This window comes from Lissotriton helveticus, chromosome 6 (genome assembly GCF_964261635.1).
Source record: "Lissotriton helveticus chromosome 6, aLisHel1.1, whole genome shotgun sequence".
Classification (NCBI taxonomy): domain Eukaryota; kingdom Metazoa; phylum Chordata; class Amphibia; order Caudata; family Salamandridae; genus Lissotriton; species Lissotriton helveticus.
This window is the reverse complement of record NC_136067.1, coordinates 1,386,317,885-1,386,323,884: the sequence shown is the minus strand read 5'-3', so window position 1 is coordinate 1,386,323,884 and position 6,000 is coordinate 1,386,317,885.

The following is a 6,000-nucleotide window of genomic DNA, read 5'->3' as shown; positions in this document are numbered from 1 at the left end:
GTGCCCCCGGCCTGCAACAAGTCAACCGCTTGGTCAAAAGAGGCATACTTTACACTACAAATCCCCTCATCAATGGCATCATTCAAGGACGCGCCTCTCGGCGCCGACAGGTTGTGGATCAGTCTGAACTGACCTTTCTCTTTTTTGGGCACTACTCCTAGTGGTGAGCACACAAAAATCCAGGAAAGGGCCAGCTATCCTGCCTAGAGATAATTCCTTGCCAATTTTTGCCGCCACCACTGAGGGGTTGTGTTTTACTGACAATTGGTTCTTGCAATGGGCGCTGCCTGTGTATCCCCCCGCCGGGATCCTAAAGCCCTGGGAGAAACCTTCCTGGAGTAGAGTGGCCGCTGTGTGGTCTGGATATCTATTTAACCATGGGATCATTGCTAAAACATCTACAGGCGTAGGGGTACCCAACTGGTTTGTATTACACTGGCTTCCCTCTTCCCCTCTGACCATTGTTCCCGTGCTTGGACCTGCAAGATGATTCTGGGTGTGAGGGGTGACCACAGGACGAACATGCGTGTTTAAATCTACAGGAACCCGGGGCCCTTGTGCAGGTGCGCTTATTAAAATCCCAGCACACCCCTTTTTTGTCTGACCCGCCGGCCCTATACTTCCCGGGTACCTCACTCGCTTGAGGGGACCGAAAGGGCTGTTGAGGTCTGGCGGAGAACACCCTGACCGCACTGGTGGACTGAGGGGGGGGGGAACTATCTGAGAACTGCTGATGCCATGACACCTTGTCCCATGCCAATGATGGATTAAATTCTAAAGCTTTCCTGAAATTTACATCGTACCCTTTCCATGCATCCCCAGAGTATTGTGCACTCCACCCCACAATCCTGCTCTGATAGCACGCCAATGGCGCCTGGACATTAGGGGGTCGTTCGGCCTTGATAGCCGTGAATACTGCAAAAGCCCTGATCCAATTAAACAGCGTTTCATCCACCCTAAATCTAGAACACTGTGCCCTCCACTCACTTGGATGCATCCACTCTTTCAGTGTCTTCGCATGCTCCATCTCCCTATTATCCAACAATAATGAATAAATGTACACATATTTATCGGCCCAAATCATCTCCTTCACAGTCTGTGACACATGTTGTGCTAAATTCTCACTCCTGGAAGGTATAGAACCATCCCCCAAGAGAGGCAGTGGCACCTCCTTACCATTTCCGGGCACCTGGGCCGACTGCCCACTAGCTCCACTCGGCTGGGCGGGACTGGAACCTGCGAGGGGAAAAGATGAGGGTACTGCAGCACTGTCGGCCACTGCTGCCGATTTAATCTTTTCTACGAACTTCGCCGCCTCTGCCGCATGATCTGAAGAAGCAGGAAAAGCCCCCCCCTTCTGCAGCCACGGCATCAAGGCCGTTATCTGAGATACCAACTCAGGAGGCATTGAGTCTAGGCTACCTGCTGGGACTGCGGGTGCCATTGGGGGCATGCCCAGTGGCACAGGTGTAGAAGGCAAGGGGGGTGCCGGTTGCGGCAGGCCTGTAACCGGGATCGGGACCACAGGTGAGGGGGCAGACCCCGCAGGTGGGAGCCCCGGTGGAATGGCTGGAGCCGGTGCCGCGTTAGCTGGAATTACCGGCGTTGGTGTAAGAGGAGGTGGGACGACCGCTAAAGGTGTGATAGGTACCGGGACTACCGGCCCAGGGGCAGGGGCAGTATACCTGGGTTTCTTGGGCTTAGACTTCCTTGGCAATGGTGCCGCCCTCTGGCGAATAGGCCTACCCGATGGGCCAGGGGGGTCATCAAACCTCTCGTTAATCCGTGCCTCCAATTCATCAACCTTCCCCAGCCGTTTATTAATTTCGCCCATTTCACACATCATTGCCCGCATCATAACCTCCATCTTGGACCCTCCTTTACCACCCCGCAATCCTGGCATGTTAAAAACGAACAAACAGCTGCCTACTCTCCTAGTGACACCACTGGCCAAACTTGTGTACCGTTACCAGATGGAGGATCTCCAGGGGGCTTTCAGCACCACGCAACGGCAACGGCAACACCACCGGCTTGTCCGGTTATGTAAGGGGTGAGTAAACCTAGGCCCAGATGTAGGTAAAAAATATTTACCGATTCTTAATTACCGAATTTTACCGATTCGGTAATTAAGAATCGGTAAATATGAAGGGTGGACATGTAGGTCCATCCAGATGTGCATTTTACCGATTCGGTAAAATTCGGTATTTACCGATTCGGTAAATACCGACCGGTAATGCTCCATTCATTCGCTTTGAAGCCCATAGGAATGAATGGGGCATTACCGGTCGGTATTTACCGAATCGGTAAATACCGATTTTGACAAGGGTGCATGGGGTGTCACTTTGACACCCTCTAGCACCCCCAAAAAAGGGTCGGGGGCCATATGGCAGGCATACCTGCCCTAAGGGCAGGTCTGCCTGTCATATGGCACAGGTGTGCATGCACACATGTGCATGCACACCTGAATCGGTATTTCACCATCAAATTGAATTTGATGGTAAAATACCGATTTCTTAGGCCTTGTGGGACTCATAAGAGTCCCACCTACATATCAATTTTAACGAATCTGTAAAAATACCGGTCGGTAAATATACCGACCGGTATATTTACAGAATCGGTAAAATTACCGATCGGTAAAATTACCGAATGGTAAATTTACCGATTCTGCCCCCTACATCTCAAAATCCTTTTACCGGTCGGTAACGGCCAAATTCGGCCGTTACCGACCGGTAAAACCCTACCTACATCTGGCCCCTAGTGTAGACCCACCCGGCGGCAACCAGGAGCAATGAAATGCTAGCCCCCCGCTCTCCTCTTACCGATAAATCCTGCGTGCACCCGGCCGGTATTGGATCAGCAACGGCGTCTTATGTCCCCTTCTGTGGGCGAATTGCACCAATAATGTCGTTAAATGCCTGGAATAGAATATTGTATCAATACCGTGGGATATAAGGCAGGAGCAGATTTATGAACACCAACATTGAATTCATTGGAGGCTTGAACCCTCACTGTTAACTTTTTGTGATGTGCCAAAACCAAAATCGTTGTATCACTAAATTGCACAATAACACCCACTTAAGTCAAGAACAGTTATAATACAGTAAATAACCCCTCCCTTGTAATGTCGAATCCCAAATTTACAAAATTGCCCACTTTCATTAAGGGTCTCCCCTCCAGGTCCTGCCCTGGTCGACCCTGCTTCGCTTCCATTTCGTGTAAACTGCACCAAACTCACTTTAGATACAAAGCGCGGGGAAAACAAAGCGCAAACCAGACGGCAATCCCTCCCGCGCCGCTGTGAAGGCGGGAAATCCCTCGTACTGCCCAACACAAAAGAATTGTTACACCGCCGAAATTGCCCGGGTCCGCGTGTGTACCCAAACGCCGGTCTCTTCTACACTAAATTACCGGCACGTTCACGGGTCCCCGATGCGGCGCCCACCCCCGCAAAATACCTTTTCTCGGACCGACTAAAGGAAAAAATTGCTCTCCGACCCGCTCCCCAACCGCTCCGTGTCACGGTGACCTCAGCGCGATGCCTCGGATGGACTCGCTCGCGATGCTGCCACGAAGCGCAGTAACTCGGCAGCCCTGGATCGTGAAACCTGCAAAAACAAAGCAAGAAAATTTCAATAAACAAAGCAACCCCCGAGCGCGGGGCACCACACACTGTGGGGGAGCGTCGTCACGGTGACCCCAGCGCGATGCCTCGGATGGACTCGCTCGCGATGCTGCCACGAAGCGCTGTAACTCGGCAGCCCTGGATCGTGAAACCTGCAAAAAACAAAGCAAGAAAATTTCAATAAACAAAGAAGCCCCGAGCGTGGGGCACAACACGCTGTGGGGGGAGCGTCCAGGGACAAGAGGGTCTCCCGGGCGCTCCCCGCCTCTTTATTCACAAGGGGCCGGGCGGGGGTGGCGACGCCCCCCCGCCCAGCCCCTCCAGCAGCACGCCCCCCCTGACCCGGATATCCTAACCTGGTATCCGGGTCAGGGAAGCCGCCGGCCAATCGATGGCGGGTCGCGCCCATGAGGGCCCGCCCCTCCATCGAGAGGCACTAGTGGTGGGGCGGTCGCCGCGCCGCCATGCGGGCGGGGGGGCCAAGGGCCCCCCCATTTCAGGCATTAAACGGAAACATTTCTCTGTGCCTTTCCGACTTTGCATGTCTTCTGCACTGTGCAGCACACATGCACCATACGAGAAAGAAAAGTTTTTGGACATGTCTTGGTATAGTATTTACAAAACCTATGCTAGACTCAGTTTCGCACCCTATCACCTTCGCTATAAGGTGTGTGCCTGTCGCACGGCAGCTGAAATCAGCTCCTGTGCAAAGGAGAGGGGAGGAGAGAGACATTTCTCTGTGAATATGGTGCTCTCCTGCTCTCTCTCTGTCATGCAATGACTGTGTTCAGAATCTGAGCCCAGTTGTCTACTGAACAAAGAGCCAGGTTTTAAGCATTTTCCTAAACCGTCTTTCATCCTTCATTAGCTTGAGTTCTAAAGGAAGATTATTTCAGCGCACTGTCCCCAAAAGAGAGAAAGAATACCTGCTGGCTCTTGCAAGGCGGGCAGGGGGTCCATTGGGCATGTATGAAATTAGCTTATACGAATGTAGTAATGTTATTTCTAACACTAGCCATGGGAATAAGAAACACTCTCAAGTTGCAACGCTGCCATTATGTTTCCTTGCTTTGCTCCTGTGAGTATTTCTGAAAAACTGAAACAACTAAGAAACCAGGAAAATCATTAGTATCTGAAGTTTTGGGAAACATTACCCTTGCAAGCCATTTAAAAAGTGGCATAACACCTCTACCAGATGTGCCTTTCATGAGCTCAGTGACAGACCGTGTGCAAAAGCATTGTCAAATTAAATAGAAAACAAACTGATCAACTGTGACTAACTGGATAATTTCACTTAATAATTAACTGACGTATGATGGCCGGCTCAAAACAATCCTTGATAAGGTAGGCGGGTATTTTTTAACCAAATCAAAAATATATGTTTTGAATCCCTGGAACAGAGATTGCATACATATGGGATGAATAAAAGGAGGGATCAGAAAAAGAGGACAAGAAAGGAGGTGGCGGTGATGGGTCTTAGTCAAGCAGCAATAACAAGGCTGGAAATCCCACCACACAAGAAGAACAGGAATGGCAGCCTCAGACACTTAATGGGATAGGTTCAAGGGGATCTTGACCTCTGTAATGTCCTGCGGGACACGTTCTAGTGTTCCGCAGGAAGCTAGACTGCCAGCCACTCCCTTGAGGGCTGGACACACTACACCCACACACCCATCCATCACGGGTGTCACCAGTGACGTGACCCCGCTAATAAAAGGGCCCGGGTACACGTGCTCGTGGCCAGTTACAGATGTACACTTTCTGGTGTCCGTGTCGATCTTTATTTGATGTGAGCCGAAGGCCCAACACCACATTGGCGACGAGGCAGGTAGCTAACCCCGCATGTCCGCTGCTCGGTGTTTCCTCGCCCCCATGAGGAGGGAATGAGCCGCCGCCGTGACGGTGGTGTGGGTCAAGCTCCGCGACGTCGCTCTGCCTTGAAGGAAGGTGACAGGAGACTGGCTGCCTCCCACTCACATTGCCCGGCAAATGGAGAAGTGGATGAGCACCCCCGCAGCAGCCGCCTGAACGTCAAGGGAAGCTTGAGTCCCACACCGTGCTCGCGGTATGGCCGCCGCTACACTCAGGCATAGCCGCCGCAAGTAAAGAGCCTAGCGATCCTCGCAGCACAGTGTTGCGTCACGGCTGATTTCTCATCGCGTGTGTCTATACACCAGTCAATTAAATTGGAGTTGTTCTTACCTTTGAAGAATATAGGAGGACCCGTTGCTGGCTTCACTATTTAGACATTTTGTTTGCTCAAGACGACGAGTGATTTCAAAGCTGTTTTTCAATTGCCAATCTGATTCAAGGTCAACTTTTGTCTCCTTGCTATCACTATAGAAGGTTATATATCCTGCATAAAGTTATCTGTCCTG